Genomic DNA, 24,607 nt, shown 5'->3' on the forward strand with positions numbered 1-24,607 from the left:
GAACAAGCAGAAATGTGAGTTTTTCCAGGAACGTATCTCATACTGTGGTCACATTATAGATAAGGAAGGCCTGCATAAGTCCCCGGAAAAGATCGAGGCAGTAGTGAAGGCCCCGCCCCCTGAGAATGTATCTGTTACGATCATTCTTAGGCCTTATAAACTATTACCATAAGTTCCTCCCGAACTTATCGTCCATTTTACATCCACTAAATTCATTGCTGCAAAAGGGAGTCTCCTGGAATTGGGACGAAGCGTGTGAGGCTGCTTTTAAAAAAGGGTAAACAACTCATTACATCAAAGGAAGTGCTCGCACACTTTGACCCAAAAATGCCAATGAGGTTGGCATGTGACGCCTCCCCGTACGGTATAGGGGCAGTGTTGTCACACAAATTTCCCAACGGGACGGAGAGGCCAATAGCATTTGCCTCAAGGTCGTTAACTACAGCCGAAAGAAACTATGCGCAAATCGACAGGGAGGCCCTCAGTCTGGTGTGGGGTGTAAAAAAATTCCACCACTACCTGCATGGGCAACGTTTCACACTACTGACGGATCATCAACCGTTGGTGTCGATATTTAATCCAACAAAAGGGGTGCCCCTGATGACGGCCCAAAGGCTACAGAGATGGTCACTGTTCTTAGGAGCACACCAGTACCTTATCGAATATAAGGGTACCAAACAGCATGGCAATGCGGATGGCCTGTCGTGGCTACCCTTGCCTGCCGAGATCGAAGAGATAGTACAGGACCCCGTGGAAATATATCATACGGCTGTTATGGAACACTTGCCCATCACCAGCCAATGTATCGAGTGGGAAACACGGAACGACCCGACATTGGCAAGGGTTTACGAGTTAACCGTGAAAGGCTGGCTGGCGCAGGGTGACGCATCATTGCCGGCGTTTTCGGCAAGGAAGGACCAGTTGTCCGTCTGCCGGGGCACATTGATGTGCGGAGCCAGGGTGGTGGTCCCTTAAAAATTACAACATAAAGTGTTGCAGGACTTACACGAAGGTCATCTGGGGGGTGTCAAAATGAAAAGCCTCGCCAGAGCCTATGTCTGGTGGCCCGGCATTGACAGGGACATTGAGGAAGTAGCAAAAGTGTGCCAAGGGTGCCAGATGGTACAGAACGTACCACCACAAGCCCCACTACATCCGTGGGAGTGGCCCTCAACGCCGTGGCAAAGGATCCACGTGGACTTCGCTGGCCCCTTCCTGGATGCGATGTTCCTTATTGTAGTGGACGCCCATTCAAAATGGCCGGAGGTCATAAAGATGTCATCAACGACAGCCGAAAAGACGGTCGCAGTCTTAAGGACCATTTTTGCCCGAAACAGGGTGCCCGAGCAAGTCTGTTCGGACAATGGGCCACAATTTGTGGCAGAAGAATTTCAAGCATTCCTAAAAAGGAATGGAGTGCGACATTATACGTCCGCACCATATCATCCGGCTACAAATGGGCTGGCAGAGCACTCTGTACAGACTTTTAAAAAGGCCATCAAGGGGAGGAAAGGTTGCCACTACAACACAAGGTGGACAACTTCCTATTCGCATACTGTAATGCTGCACATATGGTGACCAACCAGGCCCCCGCCGTCATGTTCTTTAATAGAAGGTTAAGGTCTCGCCTTGAATTGCTCAGACCAAACATTCGGAGAGATGTAGAAAACCGAGTATTTCGTAGGGCTCCTGACAGACAGACACGAAGCTTCGAGGTGAGGCAGCAAGTGATTATCGGAATGAAAAGTGGCGGTCTGGTACGATAAAGGCCCGCCAGGGACCCTTGATGTACACAGTTGAGACAGGGGAAGGCATAATCAGACGACATGCTGATCAACTTGTGGAGTCCAGAAACCCAACTGATTCACTACCTCAAACGTCTCAACACATTGTTACAGCGGAATCACGGCCCAGCTCGTCGTTACAGAGGTCTCAGGATTGCGAGGAGTTCAGCACTCCAGTGATCTCCACAGCACAGGATGTGCCATCAGACACCGACGAGTCCAGCGATGAAGGGGTGACAGAAGTACCGCCGCCTACACCGACACCGACTAGAGAAAGACGTTATCCTAGTCGAGATAGGAGGCCTCCTCAGAGACTGAATCTATAACATGTTTCTCTTTATATATATATAAGTAGACAACTCTTGATGTAAATATGTTATGTATATTGTGTTACCAAATGTTATTAGCCCTAGTTATGGGGCATCTATTGACTTAATTGCACGGGTACGTTTTAATTAAAAGGGGAGGAATGTTGTGTATGTAATAGGTATGTTACTTTAAACCTATGGCCAGGGCAGCACTACTTTGTAGGGCGTAGTGATACCGTAGTACCACTCCTGGCCATAGGGGTATAAATAGTACTGTGGGTACTGATCTCCCCTCAGTTCTCGCCTGTTGGTATTAAGTAAAGACCTACGTTGAATCGTCCAAGCTGTCTCTTCATTATTGGATTAAGTATAGACACATACTTTACACTAGACACATTTATATTTAATTACATTTTAAAACTTGAATGAAAGAAAAAACAAAGTAAAGTTTGGATTTTCAACAGACCAATCAAACCATCACTTTCCCAAAAGTTACCTCAGCAGTGCCTTCCACATCTAACCCATCCTCCAATTCACAGATACACAATGTCATAAATCACAACTTCTACAAGAAGTAACTCAGGAAGTACTACTGAACGGCCAGCTGAGGGCGCTGCCCCAGGAGTATAAATACTCGGGCGTGGGCCCACCTTGGCCAGAGACAGTCTGGAAACAGGAAGCTAGTGACTACTAACTAGACCTCCATGTTTTGTTACAAGTCGATTAAAGCCTTGCTTTATGTACAACCAAGTGCGTAGTGAGTCTTTATTACGTCAATTTAATCGACTTGTTATCGTCTCCACGCCTTGGGTGATTCGGAACAACCAGCTGCAACTCGAACCGCAGAAAGGAACCTGGGCAAGAAACTGATCCATCATGGAAAAACTCCTTAGACCCGCTCGTCTCGACCTGGACCCGAATGCACCTGCGGCAGCGAAGGTATGGAAGCATTGGTTTTGTACCTTTAGCAACTTTCTTGAAGAATGTGGGGCGGGTGCCTCTAATAAGTTACGAATGCTTATTAACTACGTATCCCCTCATGTGTATGATTATATTGAGGACTGTATAGACTACGACGCTGCTATCAAAATTTTACAGCAGCTATTTGTCAAGTCTCCGAATGAAATCTTTGCTCGACACCTACTGGCCACAACTCGGCAGCAGCCTGGGGAATCACTCGATGAATTCCTCCAGAAACTTCGCAGGCTCAGCAAAGACGGTAACCTTAAAGCGGTTACAGCTGAACAGTATCCAGAGGAACTAATCCGCGATTCCTTCATCAATGGGATTGCGTCCCCTTTTATACGTCAGCGCCTGCTGGAAAATAAAACCCTCAAGTTACGGGCTGCTTATGACCAGGCGTGTTCCCTGGACTTGGCCAAGAAGAATGCAGACACTTATCTCCCACCACGTGCACGGGCGGCGGCTATCACCTTTAATGAGTCTTTCGATAGGTCTCAGGTGGATGCCCCTGCTGATGATGACTCTACTCTAACGGACGACGACCCTACCCTAGAGGCCTTTGCTGATGACGACCTCGCCCTAGCAGCATCCTGGCAATCAGGAAGTAAGTGTTTCTTTTGTGGAGGTATGTTCCATTACAGAAAATTTTGCCCGGCTCGTAATGCAACCTGCAATCACTGCAGCAAGAAAGGACACTTTTCCAAGGTATGCCAGTCACGGGCCTCTGCTAACAAGAAAGGCCGCTCCTCTAAAGTATACCGATCGAGAGCCCCTGTTAGCTTCACAGCTGCTATCTATGGAGCTGCTCCTCCCCCAAGAACCACTGCTAAGGCTACAGCTGCCAAAGGAAAAATTACTCCTCCTCCCATCACAGCTGTTTTTCCCCAAAGTTTGTCCCATGCAGCTATGAAGGTTTCAGTAAATGGGCACACTCTAAGCGGGCTAATCGACTCCTGCAGCTCTGACAGCTTCATTAGTAAGTGGGCTGTCAGCAGGTTAAAACTGCGCATTTATCCCTCGGACAGGGAGATTGCAATGGCTCTGACGACTCTGACCACCAATTCTTCTGGCTTCTGTCTTGTCAACCTCATCCTCAATGGTCGCACGTATCCCTCCACCCGGCTCGGAGTACTCGAAAACTTATGCAGCGATGTGCTTCTGGGACAGGACTTCCAGAAGCAGCACAAAAGACTCACTTGAGTTTGGAGGGTCGAAGCCGGAGCTTACCGTTTCTAAGGTGCCGTTTTGTGCGCTCTCGGCGGCCTTACTCGGTGAGCCCTCCCCCCGCTGTAAACCCATAGCCACCAAATCGCGGCGCTTTAGCCAAGACGACCGAGCATTTATCGAGGCAGAAATCTCTCGCCTTTTAGCTGACGGTATTATCGAGCCGTGTTCATCCCCCTGGTGGGCTCAAGTCGTCATTGTGAAAAAGCCTTTAAAACAACAAAAGAAACATCTGTGTATTGATTATTCGCAGACTATTAATCAATATACCGATCTGGATGCCTACCCGCTACCACACATAGATGACATGGTCAACAACCTTGCCAAATACAAGGTATTTTCAACCTTCGATTTAAAGAGCGCGTACCACCAGGTACCGCTGAAAGACTCTGACAAAAAGTATACGGCCTTTGAGGCCAATGGTCGGCTTTATCAGTTTTGTCGCCTTCCATTTGGGGTCACCAATGGGGTGGCCGTCTTCCAATGGGCAATGGATGGCCTAGTCCGGCAAGAGAACTTGACAGATACCTTTCCGTATTTAGACGATATTGTGGCGGTACCACCGGTTGTCCCTTACATTGAGATACATAATTCCCTTTAACTTACCTTACTGTATGTATCTGTTACTATACTCAGGCTTCTCTCCTGTACTCTGCGTGATGACATCACGCTGTCCATTACATGACTCCTCAACGGCAGGAAGAATGTGATGACGTCATGACGTCAGAGTTTGGAACCTGCTGGCAGTTGAGCTCGGAACCTGCTAGCAGTTGAGCTCGGAAACTTCTAGTTAGTCCTCGTGGCATCCCCGCTGGGGAAAGACCTACACCACGGTGCTCCTACAGTCAGCCATCTTTCCTGCTACCTTACCTGTTGTATTTAACCTGTTCCTGTAAATAAACAACTTATTTATAGTTCGTCGAAGTCGAACTCGATTATTTAGTGGCGATGCACACGAATCGCTACATTGATGACTCAACGACGTGAGTATGGGAGCTCATCAATTCCAACACTACAATTGGTGAACCCGTATCCGTGAACGATTTTCATGGTAGCAACGCACGCCTGAACCTCGTCTTCCCACAAGATGACTGATGCACAACCGACGAACAACCACGGAACAGCAACCGCCTAACACCAATTCCTCCAAAGGCGACCCCGTCTTTGCGAACGTATTCGCAAGGTAAGCGCAGCCTGGAGCAGATCCCGTTTGACACGGACAAAACTCAACCGGACCCCGTTTTTTTTTGTGAGCAATTTTCACAAAAGAAGCACGCCATGGGAGCACCAGCCGTTTTGCTGTCGCTATCGCAATCCAGGGAGCCACAGTCTCCCTCGTGCTTTATAAAGGTAGAAGCCCCGTTCGACGAGAACATCGATGCGGCGCCGACCACGCACTTGCTTATGGTCCCCGTACTCGTCTTTCCTACCGCCACACGGATCGTCCACCTCTACGTCCAAAGCAACAGCAAGTATACTGTAAAGTCTGTGGGTTATATGGTGAATTAATACACAGACTACAAGAGTAACTTTAACAGGACTTTACTATTCGAAGGTCAGGGCGAATCTGCCCAATAAATCCTTACACAGCACTTATATACCGGTGTGGTCACTCCCGGTATTACAGTATACAGCAGCCAAGATAAAGTAGTGCAACACCTAAAATAGTTCTCTTAAAGGTGGACGGTTACATACAATAGTTCTCTTACAGGTAGAACGGTTACATACACTACAATCCTCCCTTTTTAGCTTACAACATACTTATTCCCCATTAAACATAACATATATCCAACTTCATGTAAAAACAGTTCACAGATGTAGTCTCTGTGGAAACAGTTCACAGATTCAGTCTCTGCGGGAAACAGTTCACAGATTCAGTCTCTGCAGAAAACAGTTCACAGATTCAGTCTCAGTGTAGTCGGTTCACGTTGCTGGAGTGACTCATCCAATAGTCCTTCACTGGACTTAACAGCTTGAACTTCCGTCACTTCTGAACCAGCATTGTTGACTTCTAAAAGCTTGAGTACCTTGGGAAGTTTTTCTACTTCCAAACTGATTTGGCTCCATACGGAGAGACCACGTGCGTGACCTGGTCGAGGTGATAATGGTTCAGATGGTCATCATCTTTTGCTTCGTCTTTTCCTTTTCTGCTTCTTGGCTCCACTGTCAGCTGCCAGCTGCATGCACCATTCCTCCTTCTCGTCCTCCTTTTTCCGTAGTAGCGCCACCATCTCCCGATGTTCCTTAGACTTTAGGTGATTCTTCATGGTTTCTGCACTTTGGGAGTTTTCATCACAAGCTGGGCAGAGCAGGTCATCGTAATATTCGGTGTCGTCCAACAGGTCATGGTAATATTCGGTGTCGTCCTGAGCTAGGCCAGCGAGAGGGTCTTCTATTTCCTCCATACCCAGCTGGACGTTAGCCAGCTTTTGTTCCAAATCCAGACATCTTTCCTGAAGAGACTTCTTCATGCGTTCAGTTTCATCCAGCTTTTTCTGGGCTTCCTGCAAGTCTTTTACTAATGACCTCATTCGTGATTTCAATACTTCAACTTCATTGGGAGATTGATTGATTGTATTATGCACGGTGGCATAGTGGTTAGCACTGTTGCCTCACAGCGCCAGGGACCCGGGTTCAAATCCGGCCTCGGGTGACTGTCTGTGTGGAGTTTGCACATTCTCCCCATGTTTGCGTGGGTTTCCTCTGGGTGCTCCGGTTTCCTCCCACAGTCCAAAGATGTGCGGGTTAGGTTGATTGGCTATGATAAATTGACCCTTAGTGTTAGGGGGATTAAATACGTGGGGTTACGGGGATAGGGCGGGATATGTGTTGGTGTAGGGGTTACAGGGATCGGGTGGGATATGTGTCGGTGCAGGCTTGATGGGCCGAAATGGCCTCTATCTGTACTGTGGGGTTTCTGTGATTTCTGTGAATCCCTCTACTGGAGCAGCTGTTTCAGCATTCTGTTGTTCAACATTGACGTGAATCAGCGTACTTTTGGCATCCAAGGTTTGCTCTGCTGCCATCTTCTCAGTCTGTGTTGCAACCTCAGCTATTCCAATAACTTTTGGGAGCTCCAAACCCCTCTCCTTTGAAGATTTAGACTCATGTCCAAATTGTTCCCATTTCAGAGTCTTGTCCCTCAGCATATAAAGGAGTTGGCTGACCATTGACTCTTCTGACCTCATCCATTTCCCAGTAGCTGCAGGGCTGTTTATAACCTTGCCCTGGGGCTCCTTTGCTGTTTCTACTTCGCCATCATCCGCAGCCTCCACCATTCGAATTTCCACAAATGAATCGTCCGGTGATGCTGCACCCAACTTCAGTAGGAGCTCGGAATTCATGGCGACCAACTCAGCCTTTTCTGCCTGCAATCTGCTAACAAGCGCCTTCAGTTGCTGAACATCTTGTTCCACCAGATTAGAGCACGCACCTTCAGAAACCGAATCAGCTTTGATTCGTTTGGCCTCCTTGCGCAGACGGTTTGTGTGCTCCTGCTCCCTTTTCTCCCTCAGCTGTCTCTGTTGTCTTTCCAGATTCTCCCACTCTGTGTCAAAGAACGTTTTCATTGCTTTTATCTCTTGCTCGAGACGGCAACTCAATTGTTCTAATTGCTGTTGTAATTTGAAATGGAGTTGAGTTCGAGCCCGGTGTTCCTCAGACTTGTGCATGTCTGTAAACTGGACAGACTCAGAATTCTCTGCCAAACTATGTTGTTGTTGTTCAGTGGAATTCTGTTCTGAAACTTTGTTCTCCTTTGAAGCATTAGTATTTATGCACTCCTTCGTTTTTCCAACCTTAGTCAGCAAGTCCATTTTAGACTTGTCTTTCGCACCTGGGCTGGTCTTGTCGTCATCCGTTTCAGAGTCTGAGCTGATTGTCTTCACCGAGTTCTCACTCATTATTGCTTTTAGGTAGTGCCATTCCATGTTTATTTTCCTGATCCACTCCCATCCCAGAAGTGGTGAACCTCCCTCAGGTAGTACATATAAGTCCATTCCTTGGTGTTCTTTGCCCCTGTCTCTCACCTTGGCTTGTATCTTTCCCATGGGGTATACTTTATGCCCCGTGTATGTCTGCAAAACGATCTTGGTATCTCTCAAGGGTATATGTGAGAATAGCCGGTTGTAGTCCCTTCGATTTATGACTGATAGGGCTGATCCTGTGTCCAATTCCATTTTCACTTGGACTCCGGCTACTTTTAGTGTGACCCAGATAGTTTGTAGGTCAGCTTCCTTACTCACATTGTGAATTCTCAGACTACCCAGTTCCTGGCCGTTCGGGTCTGAATCCGAATTCTGTTCATCTGAACTCTTCTCAGCCACCTTGTGTGCCTTGCTGTACTTTTCCTGCGGTGACTTTTTTCTGTTGTTGGTCTTCTTTCCTGACCGGCATACTTTAGCTATGTGACCAAGCTTGCCACATTTTCTACATTCCTGGTTTTTAAACCAGCATTGGTTCTGGTCGTGTGTTGTCTTCCCACAATGATAACATTTTGTTGTACCCAAAGTCATTTGATCCACGCTGAGTACCGCTGCCTTCAGCTGCATTTCCGCAGTGCCTCTCGCGGCTGCTTCATGTGATGCTGCAATAAGGACAGCCTTTTCAAGTGTAAGATCGTTCTCTTCGAGCAGTCGCTTTTGTGTTCCTTCCTTCGACAACCCGCACACGAACTTGTCTCTCAATGCCTCTGTCAGATTTTCCCCAAACTGGCAGTATTTCGCTAGTCTACGCAGTTCGACCAAGTATTCCGCGTTGCTTTCCTCTTTCCGTTGCGTTCTCGCATAAAATTTGAATCGTTCCGCCAACATCAGCGGTGTGGGGTTCAAATGATCCTTCAGGACAGCAACAATATCAGCGAAAGTCTGATCCGCCGGTTTAGCTGGTGATAGAAGATGATTCAATAGCCCGTATGTCTTCGCCCCCATTGCGTTTAATAAGGTGAGAGCTTTATCATCATCTGCTATTTTATTAGCCTCACAATATATCTCGATGCGTTCTACGTACGTGGCCCAATCTTCCACCTCGGAATCGAAGTTGTTGATGTTACCATGCTTAGGCATCTTCACTATCTTTTTGAGAAACCACAACGAATTTGTTCGTTACTTTTTTTTTCCAAATATGGCGGTTTCCCGCGTTTGTCTTCTTCCCCGCCCACTTTCAAAATGGCGGTTTCCCGCTTCTGTCTTCTCCCCCGCCTACTGGCGGCTTCCCGCGTTTCTTCCCCTGGCGGGAGGGGTAAGCTTTCCTTCGGGCGACGACCGCTGGCTTTCGGAGTTCGCAGCCTGCGCGCCGGCTTCAGTGCATTCCTTGTTCCCTTTTCTCGGCCGGCAACCGGCGCTGGGGACAACCCGTTGGCGGCGAACAGTTCCAGCCGCTGGGCGGAATCTCGCTCGGTCTCCCTCGCTCGGTCCCGTTCCCCCTTCACTCGGGCTCTGTCTCTCCCTCAGCGGCTTCCAATCGCGCCTCCCAGCCCTCTCACAGTCCGGTCCTTTCCTCCCCCGGCTGCGGCTGAGTTCTCCGCGGTTTTATTTATTTTTATATCTTCCCGCGCCTTACGATCTCGGTCGCAGCGCCTCGTGGCCTCGGTAGCTGCCCGGCCTTTTTTGCCGGTCGCGGTCTAGCTGTCTCACGACGCTGTTGCGCCTCCCAGCCCGCTTGTAGCCCGGTCTCTCACACCGGCTGCGTTCCCGCTTGTAGCCCGGTCTCTCACATCGGCTGCGTTCCCGCTTGTACCGCGGCTTCCGTGCCCAACGCTGCCCCAGTCTCAGCGCCTCTGGGCCCGACTTCTGTCCGGCTCCTTTCCCCCGACCGTGGTCGAGTTCACCGCCCTTATCCTCCGTTTCTTTTTATTTTCCCCCTACTCACAGTCAACGTGGCCGACTTGCTTCTCTTGGCTGATCGGCTCACTCACCGCCGTGGCAGAAGGGACAATAACAGCCTGTTGCTGATGGAAGGCTTCGTGTCTGAATCCTTCCTTCTTCCTTGCTCTGCAGACTCGAGTCTTCTCTCAGCCGAACGACGAGGGCGGGTGCCTCTTCTCGACGCTCGTTAACTGCTTCGGGTGTGTCGCTGCCGCAGGGTAAGATCGAACCCGTCGCCACTGTAAAGTCTGTGGGTTATATGGTGAATTAATGCACAGACTACAAGAGTAACTTTAACAGGACTTTACTATTCGAAGGTCAGGGCGAATCTGCCCAATAAATCCTTACACAGCACTTATATACCGGTGTGGTCACTCCCGGTATTACAGTATACAGCAGCCAAGATAAAGTAGTGCAACACCTAAAATAGTTCTCTTAAAGGTGGACGGTTACATACAATAGTTCTCTTAAAGGTAGAACGGTTACATACACTACATATACATCTCTCCAAGCGCGGGGTACAGCATGTTCGGGCCCACAAAATTGGAGCACGCCCTGCAGGGATACCACGAGGACTCACCCCCACGAAACATGAGGACGCACTCCTCGCGCACGAGGACCCATCCCTCGCGAACCACGAGGACCTATCCCTCGTGAAAAACGACGACTCCTTCTCCGCCGACGACGCACCAGCCCTTCAGCCTGCTGGTTGTGTTACCTACTACACGATTCGACGTGAACAAAAAGCGTGCCGCCCTCCCGGCTGTGTTCTCCTAAATCTACAATAGTTACAAGTGTTGCCGCCCTCCAGGCAGAGTTGACCCCTCCTGAAAGCAACAACAACCCGGACCGTTGCCGCCCTTTCTCCAGTTTTCCCTTTAACAAACGCAAACCTCTACTGACGCTGCACACATCGAGGACGGGTCCAACGGGCATCCTGCAGCCGCGATCAGCCACGTGAAAGTTGCTGGCCTCACCGATCACTGATCAACGCAACAACTCTTCACCCTCTGTTGTGTTAACGTCGTAGCACTATGGCACGCACCGTTCCGTGTGTTCCAGCCTCCTGAAGGTTTCGCTCACCTGTCGGCGAGTTCACCGACCTCGCCAGTCAAGTCCTTCTGGATCGCCCGTCGGTGTTCCTGCAGATTTCGTCAGAACAAGGACTTGTTCCAACATCAACAGAGTCATCGCCCGCGTCCGCCCGACCTGCCCATCACTCTGACAAGGCCTGCTGTTTCGCACGTTTCCACGGTCCTTCGCCTGACGGATACATTTTATTCGCCACGACGTGCGTAAGGATCCGCTCACGAGCAGCATCTTCGGACCTCGCCTACCAAGTTGAGACCACTAGCTCGTCAGACCATCTCATCCTTGGACTTTCGTTAAAGCGAATTCTGGGGGGGCCTATGTGGCGGTACCACCGGTTCTCCCTTACATTGAGATACATAATTCCCTTTAACTTACCTTACTGTATGTATCTGTTACTATACTCAGGTTTCTCTCCTGTACTCTGCGTGATGACGTCACGCCGTCCATCACGTGACTCCTCAATGGCAGGAAGAACGTGATGATGTCATGACGTCAGAGTTTGGAACCTGCTGGCAGTTGAACTTGGAACCTGCTGGCAGTTGAGCTTGGAACCTGCTAGCAGTTGAGCTCGGAAACTTCTAGTTAGTCCTCGTGGCGTCCCCGCTGGGGAAAGACCTACACCACGGTGCTCCTACAGTCAGCCATCTTACCTGCTACCTTACCTGTTGTATTTAACCTGTTCCTGTAAATAAACAACTTATTTATAATTCGTCGAAGTCGAACTCGATTATTTAGTGGCGATGCACATGAATCGCTACAATATCACTATTGCCGGCCATGATCAAAAGGAGCATGACGCCAATCTTCAGAGATTTTTTGACGTTCTCCGTCGTCGCCACTTAACGTTAAACGAATCCAAATCGGTGAAATCGGTGCCATCAGTGAACATTCTCGGCTACTGGGTGGGCAACGGTGTTATTAAACCAGACCCAGAGCGACTTCATCCATTTCAGGAGCTCCCTCCCCCTACAAATCTCGGCTCTCTTCGTCGGGCACTTGGCATGTTTGCTTATTACGCAAAGTGGATACCTCACTTCTCCGATAAAATACAGCCCCTGCTTCATGCGAAGTCTTTTCCATTAGAAGCAACGGCTATTTCTGCCTTCAACCTCCTCAAACAACAGCTGGAGAAAGCCACGCTTCGCTCCATTGATGAAAACCTTCCTTCTGTGGTCGAATGCGATGCATCGGAGGTGGCGATCTTGGCTACCTTGAATCAAGGTGGTCAGCCCGTGGCATTCCTATCCAGAACCTTACAGGGTAGCGAGCTCCATTAACCCCCCGTCGAGAAGAAGGCTACAGCCATCATCGAGGCTGTACGCCAATGGAGTCATTTTCTTGCTCGGCGTCATTTCACGCTCATAACTGACCAGCGCTCCGTGGCCTTCATTTTGGATAACTGGAAGCGCACGAAAATCAAAAATAATAAAATTCATCTCTGGAGGATGGAGCTGGCCGCCTTTGGACATACTATCCGTTACCGACCCGGCAAACAGAATGTGGCCCCAGATACCTTCACACGGGCATTTTGCTCTTCAATGTCAACGTCGACTCTGGCGGATCTGCATATGGACTTATGCCATCCTGGCGTTACCCGTATGCTGCACTTTGTGCGCTCCAAAAATCTACCATTCTCAACGGAGGATGTAAATAAAACATGCTCCTCCTGTAGGATTTGTGCAGAATTGAAACCACAATTCTTCCGCCCATCAGATGACTCACTCATACATGCAATGCAGCCTATGCAGAGGCTCAGCATAGACTTTAAAGGGCCATTGCCTTTGTTGACACGGAACACCTACCTACTTACGATGGTAGACGAGTATTCACGCTTTCCCTTTGCCTTTCCCTGTCCTAATGTGCTTACCTCTACAGTAATTAAATGCCTCGATCAGGTCTTTTCCCTTTGCGGGACGGCCAATTTTATCCACACGGATCGGGGTCCCTCCTTTATGTCGAGTGAACTTAAAAGTTATCTCTCCCAACGGGGAATCGCCTCGAGTAAGCCGACACCCTATCACCCAATCAGCAATGGACAGGTTGAACGATACAATGCCATCATCTGGGACGCTGTCTGTCTGGCACTGAGGTCACGCAACCTACCAGACCAGCAGTGGGAAACTGTGCTCCCCGACATGTTACACTCTATCAGGTCTCTTCTCTCCACATCCACTAATGTCACACCTCATGAGCGATTCTTCAAGTTCCGGCGTCGCTCTACACATGGGACATCTCTACCCTCATGGTTGGTGGCTCCAGGCCCTGTGCTACTCCGGAGGTTCGTCCGGTCGGCCAAGAACGACCCTCTCGTTGACGAGGTGGAGTTAACGGAGGTAAACCCCACGTATGCGGACGTGCGGTACCCTGATGGCCGGGAGTCCACCGTCTCGCTCAGAGATCTGGCTCCCTGCCCAACCGGTCACACGGGCCCGAATGATGTAGGATCCCACGACGATGATGTCAACACTCCGCACCCCTATGAAGATGACGCCCTACCTGGGACATCGAGGGATCTGCCGGCAGTGCTACCAGATCGACTCAGGGAGCAGAACGCTCCCCGTAGGATGGCCACCCGAAATCAGGACGCCGGACAATCTCCGGCTACGACCCAGGATGAGGCCAGCTCTGCGCCTGTGGGGACCCGCACCCGGAGTCATGATATTCCCAGGCCTCCACAGGACGATCAAGACGACGCAGACTCTACCGACTTAACGGTACGGGCCAAGCGACCCAGGGACCAGGACACGGTCCGGGGAGACATGCCTTCCGGTCACAAGCAGAAAGCTAAACGACTACGGCTATTTTTGGTCCGCCTAGTTCTTTAAAGGAAGACTGGACTTCCAAACCTTTTAGGAAGGAAGAATGTCATAAATCGCAACTTCTACAAGAAGTAACTCAGGAAGTACTACTGAACGGCCAGCTGAGGGCGCTGCCTGAGGAGTATAAATACTCGGGCGTGGGCCCACCTTGACCAGAGACAGTCCGGAAACAGGAAGCTAGTGACTACTAACTAGACCTCCATGTTTTGTTACAAGTCGATTAAAGCCTTGCTTTATGTACAACCAAGTGCGTAGTGAGTCTGTATTACGTCACCCTGTACCACATACAGCTGCCCACCTCTTCATAGAAACTCGCTCTCAGCCTCCAACCCTCCCAATTCACATGAACCCTCTTCTCCTCTGCCCCCACCCCCATCTCATTGAATCTGCTATTCTCCATCCATTTCCACTCCAAGCCTGCACTCGTCTCCCCTCCATCTCCTGTTAATGCTAGCATTCTGCTTCCATCTGCGCCTGAGAGCTTCGACCCCCTTCCTTCTCCCCTTCACTGTCCCCCTTCCTTCTCCCCTTCACTGTCCCCCTTCCTTCTCCCCTTCACTGTCCCCCTTCCTTCTCCCCTTCACTGTCCCCCTTCCTTCTCCCCTTCACTGTCCCCCTTCCTTCTCCCCTTCACTGTCCCCCTTCCTTCTCCCCTTCACTGTCCCCCTTCCTTCTCCCCTTCACTGTCCCCCTTCCTTCTCCCTTTCACTGTCCCCCCTTCCTTCTCCCCTTCACTGTCCCCCTTCCTTCTCCCCTTCACTGTCCCCCTTCCTTCTCCCCTTCACTGTCCCCCTTCCTTCTCCCCTTCACTGTCCCCCTTCCTTCTCCCCTTCACTGTCCCCCTTCCTTCTCCCCTTCACTGTCCCCCTTCCTTCTCCCCTTCACTGTCCCCCTTCCTTCTCCCTTTCACTGTCCCCCCTTCCTTCTCCCCTTCACTGTCCCCCTTCCTTCTCCCCTTCACTGTCCCCCTTCCTTCTCCCCTTCACTGTCCCCCTTCCTTCTCCCCTTCACTGTCCCCCTTCCTTCTCCCCTTCACTGTCCCCCTTCCTTCTCCCCTTCACTGTCCCCCTTCCTTCTCCCCTTCACTGTCCACCTTCCTTCTCCCCTTCACTGTCCACCTTCCTTCTCCCCTTCATTTTTCCCTTCCTTTTCCCCAGTCCCTCTCCTACTGAAGTCTGGCTGCCAATAGACCAGTCCGGTCCCCTCTACCTTCAATCCTACTCATAACCGAGTCCAGTTATTAAAGACGAGATCAGGTCCTCCTCCCCTCAATACAAATCCTACCACAATGGCAGCGTCTGTAGATAGGAATCTCTTTGTTTCTGCCACAGCAGCACTGCATGGGTTAACCTTGTTTCCACACAAAATGATTTGCAGGAAATGAGCGTACATTCTATGTCATATCTACATGTGACAGGTACGTGTTATTAGACCAACGTTAGCTGGTGTCTTGATGTCAGCGATCATCTTCCTCCCACCTCACTAGGTCCCCCAGGTACTCGAGACTACATTCAACCTGTCTGCTATTTGTTCCCATGCTTATTGCATCAGGAGTTTCTGGGAAGGGTACCCATTAGTTCCATACAGTATTTCTCTCCTCTAGTCACTTCTTCAATCAGCATTCCTAGTGCCTGGTTATGAAAATCAGTCTTTTGAGGCACTCTTGCCTTTATTTGGCTGGAGTTTGGTGTTTAAAACCTGCTCTCCCCTGCGCTAGAGCCATTAATAGCTGCTGTGCCTCCTTGCTGCTCCATTGGTCAGCTCTCTGTTTGTTGTAGTGCATGATTTATTCCTACTTCAAAGATCACTAAAATCAGGGGTTAATGAGCACCTTTAATCTCACCAAGAAACCTTTGGTGCCCTGCAGTTAACCCCAAATAGCACCAGCGCCAATTCCTGGGCCAAAATGCTAGAAGATCGATCATTCGCAGGAAGCGAGTTAGAGGTGGTCTGGATAAATGAGAGTAGAGATTTAGGTCAGGCTGTGCAGAATGAATAACTAACCCCTGCCATTATTATTTAAATGGAGAGAGATTACAAAATGCTGCAGTACAGAGGGACCTGGGGGTCCTTGTGCATGAAACACAAAAAGTTAGCATGCAGGTACAGCAAGTAATCAGGAAGACAAATGGAATGTTGGCCTTTATTGCAAAGGGGTTGGAGTATAAAAGCAGGGAAGTCCTGCTACAACTGTACAGGGTATTCATGAGACCACACCTTGAGTACTGCGTATAGTTTTGGTCTCCTTATTTAAGGAAGGATATACTTGCATTGGAGGCAGTTCAGAGAAGGTTCACGAGGTTGATTCCTGAGATGAGGGGGTTGACCTATGAAGAAAGGTTGAGCAGGCTGGGTCTATACTTATTGGAGTTTAGAAGAATGAGAGGTGATCTTATTGAAACATATAAGTTACTGAGGGGGCTCGACAAGGTAGATGCAGAGAGGATGTTTCGCCTCATGGGGGAATCTAGAACGTGGGGGCACAGTTTTAGAATAAGGGGTCGCCATTTTAGAACTGAGATGAGGAGGAATTTCTTCTCTCAGAGGGTTGTAAATCTGTGGAATTCTCTGCCTCAGAGAGCCGTGGAGGCTGGGTCATTAAATACATTTAAGGTGGAGATAGACAGATTTTTGAACAATAAGGGAGTGGGCAGGGAAATGGAGCTGAGCCCAAGATCAGATCAGCCATGATCTCATTAAATGGCAGAGCAGGCTCGAGGGGCCAAATGGCCGACTCCTGCTCCTATTTCTTATAATCTTATGTTCTTATTAATGTGTCAGTAACCTCATTTACCCAGTCATGGGAACAGTGGCATAGTGATAATGTCACTGGATGAGTAATCCAGAGGCCTGGACTAATGATCCAGTGACTTGAATTCACATCCCACCACGGCAGCTGGGGAATTTAAAATCAGTTAATTAAATAAATCTGGAATTTAAAAAAAGCTCGTATCAGTAATGGTAACCATGAAACTATTGAATTGTCGTAAAAACCCATCTGGTTCACTAATGTGCTTTAGGGAAGGAAATCTGCCGCCTTTACCTGGTCTGGCCGATATGGGACTCCAGACCCACAGGAGCAAGTCACTCAGTTGTAACAAACCGCTACGAAACAAAATAATAAAAATGAAACCAGACGGACCACCCGGCATCGACCTCGGCACCGGCTACGGACACGGCAACAGCACACCCGGCCCAGTCAACCCTGCGAAGTCCTCCTCACCAACATCTGGGAACTTGTGCCAACATTGGGAGAGCTGTCCCACCGACTAGTCAAGCAACAGCCTGACATAGTCATACTCACAGAATCATACCTTTCAGCCAATAACCCAAACTCCTCCATCACCATCTCTGGATATGTCCTGTCCCACTGGCAGGACAGACCCTCCAGGGGTGACGGCACAGTGGTATACAGTCGGGAAGGAGTGGCCCTGGGAGTCCTCAACATTGATTCTGGACCCCATGACGTCTCATGGCTTCAGGTCAAGGAAACCCCCTGCTGATTACCACCTACTGCCCTCCCTCAGCTGATGAGTCAGTACTCCGCCATGTTGAACACCACTTGGAAGAAGCACTGAGAGTAGCAAGGGCACAGAATGTACTCTGGGTGTGGGACTTCAATGTCCATCACCATGAGTGATTCGGTAGCACTACTGCTGGCCGAGTCCTGAAGGACATAACTGCCAGTCTGGGCCTGCGACAGGTGAGAGAACCAACACGGGGGATAAACCTACTCAACCTCATCCTCACCAATTTACCTGTCGTAGATGCATCTGTCCATGACAGTATTGGTAGCAGTGACCACCGCACAGTCATAGCGGAGACGAAGTCCCGTCGTCACACTGAGGACACCCTCCATCATGTTGTGTGGCACTACCACCGTGCTAAATGGGATAGATTCAGAACAGATCTAGCAGCTCAAAACTGGGCATCGATGAGGTGCTGTGGGCTAACAGCAGCAGCAGAATTGTATTCCACCACAATCAATAACCTCATGGCCTGATATATCCCTCACTCTACCATTACCATCAAGCCAGGGGACCAACCCTGGTTCAATAAGGAGTGTTGAGGAGCATGCCAGGAGCAGCACCAGGCATACCTAAAAATGAGGTGCCAACCTGGGGAAGATGCAACACAGGACTACATGCATGCTAAAAAGTGGAAGCAACATGCTACAGACAGGGCTAAGCGATCCCACAATCAACGGAACAGATCAAAGCTCTGTAGTCCTGCCACATCCAGTCGTGAATGGTGGTGGACCATTAAACAACTAACAGGAGGAGGAGGCTCCATGAATATCCCCATCCTCAATGATGATGGAGCCCAGCACATGAGTGCAATAGACAAGGCTGAAGCGTTTGCAACCATCTTCAGCCAGAAGTGCTGAGTGGATGATCCATATCAGCCTCCTCCTGAGGTCCCCACCATCACAGAAGCCAGTCTTCAGCCAATTCGATTCACTCTACGTGATATCAAGAAATGGCTGAGCGCATTAGATAAAGCAAAGGCTATGGGCCCTGACAACATTCTGGCTATCGTGCTGAAGACTTGTGCTCCAGAACTAGCCGCGCCTCTAAACAAGCTGTTCCAGTACAGCTACAACACTGGCATCTATCCGACAATGTAGAAAACTGCCCAGGTATGTCCTGTCCACAAAAAGCAGGACAAATCCAATCCGGCCAATTACCGCCCCATCAGTCTACTCTCAATCATCAGTAACATGATGGTAGGTGTAATCGACAGTGCTATCACGCGGCACTTACTCACCAATAACCTGCTCACTGATGCCCAGTTTGGGTTCCGCCAAGACCACTCAACTCCTGACCTCACTATAGCCTTGGTCCAAACATGGACAAAGGAGCTGAATTCCAGAGGTGAGGTGAGAGTGACTGCCCGTGACTTCAAGGCAGCATTTCACCGAGTGTGGCGTCAAGGAGCCCTAGTAAAACTGAAGTCAATGGGAATTGGGGGGTAAACTCTCCACTGGCTGAAGTCATACCTAGCACAAAGGAAGATGGTTGTGGTGATTGAAGGTCAATCATCACAGCCCCAGGACATCGCTGTAGGAGTTCCTCAGGCCAGTGTCCTGGGCCCAACCATCTTCAGCTGCTTCATCAATGAGCTTCCCTCCATCATAAGGTCAGAAGTGGGGATGTTCGCTGATGACTGCACAGTGTTCAGCGCCATTCACAACTCCTCAGAGTTTAAGCAGTCCATGCCCGCATGCAGCAAGACCTGGACGACATTCAGGCTTGGGCTGATTAGTGGCAGGTAACATTTGTGCCAAACAAGTGCCAGGCAATGACTATCTCCAACAAGCGAGAGTCTAACCACCTCCCCCTGACATTCAACAGCATTACCATTGCCAAATCCCCCACCATCAACATCCTGGGGGTCACCATTGACCAGAAACTTAACTGGACCAGCCACATAAATACTGTGGCAACAAGAGCAGATCAGAGGCTAGGTATTCTGTGGCGAGTGTCTCACCTCCTGACTCCCCAAAGCCTTTCCACCATCTACAAGGCACAAGTAAGGAGTGTGATGGAATACTCTCCACTTGTCTGGATGAGTGCAGCTCCAACAACACTCAAGAAGCTCAACACCATCCAGGACAAAGCAGCCTGTTTGATTGGCACCCCATCCACCACCTTAAACATTCACTCCCTCCACCACCGGCGTACCGTGGCTGCAGTGTGTACCATCTACAAGATGCACTGCAGCAACTCGCCAAGGCTTCTTCGGCAGCACCTCCCAAACCTGCGACCTCTTCCACCTAGAAGGACAAGGGCAGCAGGCGCATGGGAACACCACCACCTCCAAGTTCCCCTCCAAGTCACACACCATCCTGACTTGGAAATATATCGGCGATCCTTCATCACCGCTGGGTCAAAATCCTGCAACTCCCTCCCCAACAGCACTGTGGGAGCACCTTCACCACACGGACTGCAGCGGTTCAAGAAGGCGGCTCACCACCACCTTCTCAAGGTCAACTAGGGATGGGCAATAAATGCTGGCCTTGCCAGCGACGCCCACATCCCATAAACGAATAAAAAGAAACCTCCCATAACCTGCCTCCCAGGTTTTCCCCTTCACTACATCCTGAAAAGAAACACATTAATCTGCACTTCCACCTGTCACAGGTGGCACCAGGTGCCTCACAGTACATTTACAAAGTCTGTGTGGCAAGCAGGGAGACTTGCCCACCACCAGAGCAACTCAGCAATGTGAGTGCACACTGCCCATGATTTTCCAGCCAATTGAAATCGTGTCCAATTTCCTGGTTTGCGCTGCTGAAAGGCTCCCCACCGATAGCGCAACTGGTTAAATCATCCCCTAACGTGAACTGGAAGACACGAGGGATGACATAAAAGAAACAGAGTGAAGAACAGAGAGGCACAGAGAACAGGAAGAACTTAACACTATCAGGAAACAGGATGTCAGAATAAAGTAGAAAACGAGGGAGGTGATCACTACAATAAAGTCAGTTTGATTCAAAACGTCAAAAATTGCAGCCCAGAAAGAATGTGACAATAGCCATAGCTTAATTACGTGGAATAAGTATTAGGTCTGGAATTATGGATATATTGGTACAAATTTTTAATCTTAGAAAATTCTGTATTAATAAAATTATTGATAACTAGTTAGTAGTTGATGTGTGAATTTGGCATTAAATCCCACAGCTCCTCCATTATGTAGACGGTGTCATTCATTGCCTGTACAACTCTTTATGAGGTGAATTGGCAAACCTGATCCAGACAAACTATGGTGAAGGGCTCAAACCCCGGGGGACACAGGTTTAGGTTAGCATAGTCGGAGTAAGAAGGGATATTGGATGCAATTTTTTCATCTAAAGTGTGATTGACTTGTCGAATAAGTTACTAGGCACCAATCTTGAAGTGGAGTGTATACATGGGTTCAAGAAACAATTGGAGGTGTTTGTGGAGTGAGTGAGAGATTGAGGGATAGGAACCTGGAGTTCACGGTCGATGATAGTTGCAGACAAATACGTAATGTTTCCCAGTGAATTAAGGACAGGGGAATGCATCTTGAGTACATTTGTTCACAAGTATCGGCAATAGTGATTCTGGGTTGTTGAGTGAAGGCAGATAGGCGGAGCTGATCAATTATAAAGGGCTAGTGCTACTGTGTTTAAAGCCTCAAGAGACATTTTGTAACAGTGCAGCTAGTGTCGGTGCTCGGCTTTAGGCACCTATCTCAGTCCTTGAAGGGAGAGGACGAAGAGAAGTTTCCGTCTTTCAGATGAGACGTTAAACCGAGGCCCCGTCTGCCCCCTCAGGTGGACGTAAAAGATCCCACGGCACTATTTGAAGAAGAGCAAGGGAGGTTTTCCCCGGTGTCCTGGTTAATATTTATCCCTCAACCAACATTACGAAAAAACAGATTATCTGGTCATTATCACATTGCGGTTTGTGGGATTTTGCTGTGTGCAAATTGGCTGCAGCATTTCCTACATTACAACAGTGACTGCACTTCAAAAAGTACTTCATTGGCTGTAAAGCACTTTGGGAAGTCCGGAGGTTGTGAAAGGCGCTATATAAATGCAAGTTCTTTCTTTCTTTATTCACAATATCAGCAGTGGCCCACTAAAGAAAGCTACAAGTCCTCTCTGTTTATTTACCCATTACTGTGTGAAGGCACTGACTGGGCCCGTTGTTCGTGAATACAATAAATTCATATATCCGCACATCCACTCACTAATATGTAATTCATTAATGTTGGCGGTTTTTGTCTGCCGGTGCTGGTACATGCCGGGTACACTCTCGTGGTGCTGCCAATTCCCTGACACCTCACCAAGTGGCTTCTTCATGTATGAGCCTAGACTGTTGCCATGATATTGACCTAGGGGGGCTTCACAGCCCGGCCCAATACTGTGCTCACCTGGACAACAGCACTTCCCAGCAGGAGACACTGGATAATAACCGGGAGCTAAACCTCGCCACCTGAGCTCTCATTGGACAGGGCTTTGCATCAGAAAAGCACACCTGTGAAATCAACCCTTATATAGCACTCTTAGAAATTGCCACGCACGCCCAGGGGGTCATTCGTCTGTTACAGTTCTGAATGTTCTCACGAGGGGGGCTTTTCTGCCTTTGATTTCCCAACAGGGAGGGGAGGCTCGCTGGCCATGAGTGCAGCCTGAAATTCAGCCGCACCGTCCGCACGATTAGTGGGTCATTTAAAATGGTCGGAAAAATCACACACAGCACAAACCCAGATTTCCCATGTGCAATTCGACAGGAGTGTCAGAAAACTAGCCTTTAAATCTCGTAGTTCAGCAAAGTGACAGGGCATGGAGGGCTAACAGAGGGTCACACTGGCTGAGTGAAAATCGCAAGTGAGTTTATACCTAACCTGAAAGATCGCCTCCCATAAATCTCCACTCCTGATTCAAATGTTCCTGGGTTTGTAAAAATGCCAATTTTTAGCAGCATAAATGCAGCGGAATGAGAAGTAGCTAAGCCTGAGTTCACTCTGTGTTGCTATGCCAGCGACTGTGAACAGTATTACATACATCTGGCGCTCTGTGCGAATTGGTACATGTAGAGCTAGCAGCAGACCCAGGCTTGATAAGTAGTGTTACCTTCATGTAAAGCAACACCCGAAACATAGCACTCAGGGATTTCACAGAGCCAGCAGCGGGGGGAGGGAGGTGTTTCTTGGGTAGCAGGCTCGTTTATCAAAGAGTATTCAGGAGATAAGGAGCTGGAGAGCAGCCAGAACCCAACTCAGTGTCACTGCAGTCTGCGCGCAATCAGTGGCTCAGACTCGATTCACAATTAATGCTGACATCACACTCACCGTCCCCCACCTCACCTGCGCCCAGCAACCCCTATCCTCACCACCTCTCCTGCCACCAGCGCCCCCCCCAATCCTCACCTCCTCTCCTGCTCCCAGCGCCCCCCCAATCCTCACCACCTCTCCTGCTCGCACCCCCGCAACCTCTCCTGCTCCCATTCCCCCATCCTCACCACTTCTCCAGCCCCCAGCGCCCCCCCATCCTCACCTCCTCTCCTGCTCCCAACGCCCCCCCCATCCTCACCTCCTCTCCTGCTCCCAGCGCCCCCCCATCCTCACCATCTCTCCTGCTCCCAGCACCCCCCCATCCTCACCTCCTCTCCTGCTCCCAGCACCCCCCCATCCTCACCTCCTCTCCTGCTCCCAGCGCCCCAGCGCCTCCCTCATCCTCACCTCCTCTCCTGCTCCCAGCGCCTCCCTCATCCTCACCTCCTCTCCTGCTCCTAGTGCCCCCCTCATCCTCACCTCCTCTCCTGCTCCTAGTGCCCCCCTCATCCTCACCTCCTCTCCTGCTCCCAGTGCCCCCCTCATCCTCACCTCCTCACCTGCTCCCAGCCACCAGCGCCTCCCTCATCCTCGCCTCCTCTCCTGCTCCCAGCTCTCCCCCATCCTCAACTCCGCTCCTGCTCCCAGACCACCCATCCTCACCTCCTCTCCTGCTCGATGCCCCTCACCCCCCATCCTCACCACCTCACCTGCTCCCAGACCCCCACCCCAAAAAATAACAGGTGTTAAAGCCAGATAGAGATCTAAAGTAGAGAGTGGGCCCTGGGGATGCAGGCTATCCCGCTGCAGTCTGAGTGAGAGGTGAATCTCTCTGTGTAAAACACAGCTTTTCAGGTGTTTTATTCAAATCATTCATGGAGCTGATTAATTCGATGTGGAGACTCCAATCACGGCACTCCTTGAAAAGAATTGCGTTTCCACTCTTTTCTGAATCTCATCATCCTCGCCCGCTGTCATAAATATTTGTGTAATTCACCCACAAAGTTTTTTTTAATCTATGTTAATTATATTTGCTTTGATTTTTTTTTCAAAACAAAATACCAATCAAATATTTGAACTTATTTTTCTACTTACCAGCGGTCCATTCTCGTTGATAAAACATTTCTTACCTTTGTGAAATGAAAGAAATGAGGAGTCCCTGATGCCAGCAGTGAAAGGGCGAATTCAAATGCTGCTTCTCCAGTCAAATGCCTTCACTTGCTTGAAACACCCAGAATTAGTCCCAAGCCTTCGCCTTAAATACAACTGGGTTTGGTCACAACTGGCTAGTTCCAAATTTATATGCAAATATATCAAAAGCCATTTGAAAGCAATACTATTAAATGAAAGGCAACAATTTGTACATTACCATCTTATTAATCTTTTTAGCTGCACCAATATCTCCTTATCAAAGTTATGTAGTACACTTTAAGCGGTACCTGTTATGAAAGTAAAGGTTTTTCCACAGATTTTTTTCCTGAATCATTGCCAAGTATGGCTGTGGTTTAGATTGCACTATCAGGGGTGAAGGTTAACAGGATTTAATTTAATTCAATTGCTGTATTTGCTACCAGAACGTGTGGAGCAGTGAGTAGGAAACATTCAAAGCCACACTTCATTCCCACAATGATGGTATTTGCATTTTGAAGAGTGTAAATACTTTTGCAATAAACTGGTCCTTTTGCCGGGCCCAAGGACATTCCGGTATATTAAACAGCTTCCAAACCCAGTGTCCAATGTGACGGATC

The 24,607-nt window shown here is 49.3% G+C and overlaps 1 protein-coding gene across 1 annotated transcript in view; it reads right to left on the reverse strand.

Annotated features, from left to right (window-relative positions):
- kcnj1b (potassium inwardly rectifying channel subfamily J member 1b) overlaps positions 1 to 24,101 on the reverse strand; it is a 130,957-nt gene extending 106,856 nt beyond the window's left edge. The window contains exon 1 of the mRNA XM_085968176.1: positions 23,990 to 24,101. The gene's annotated coding sequence lies outside the window, so the exon portion shown is untranslated. The remainder of the gene's footprint in view (positions 1 to 23,989) is intronic.
- Positions 24,102 to 24,607: the final 506 nt, after the last annotated feature.

Source organism: Somniosus microcephalus, chromosome 26, assembly GCF_052327205.1.
Source record: "Somniosus microcephalus isolate GS21.2 chromosome 26, FLI_Smic_1.0, whole genome shotgun sequence".
Lineage (NCBI taxonomy): Eukaryota > Metazoa > Chordata > Chondrichthyes > Squaliformes > Somniosidae > Somniosus > Somniosus microcephalus.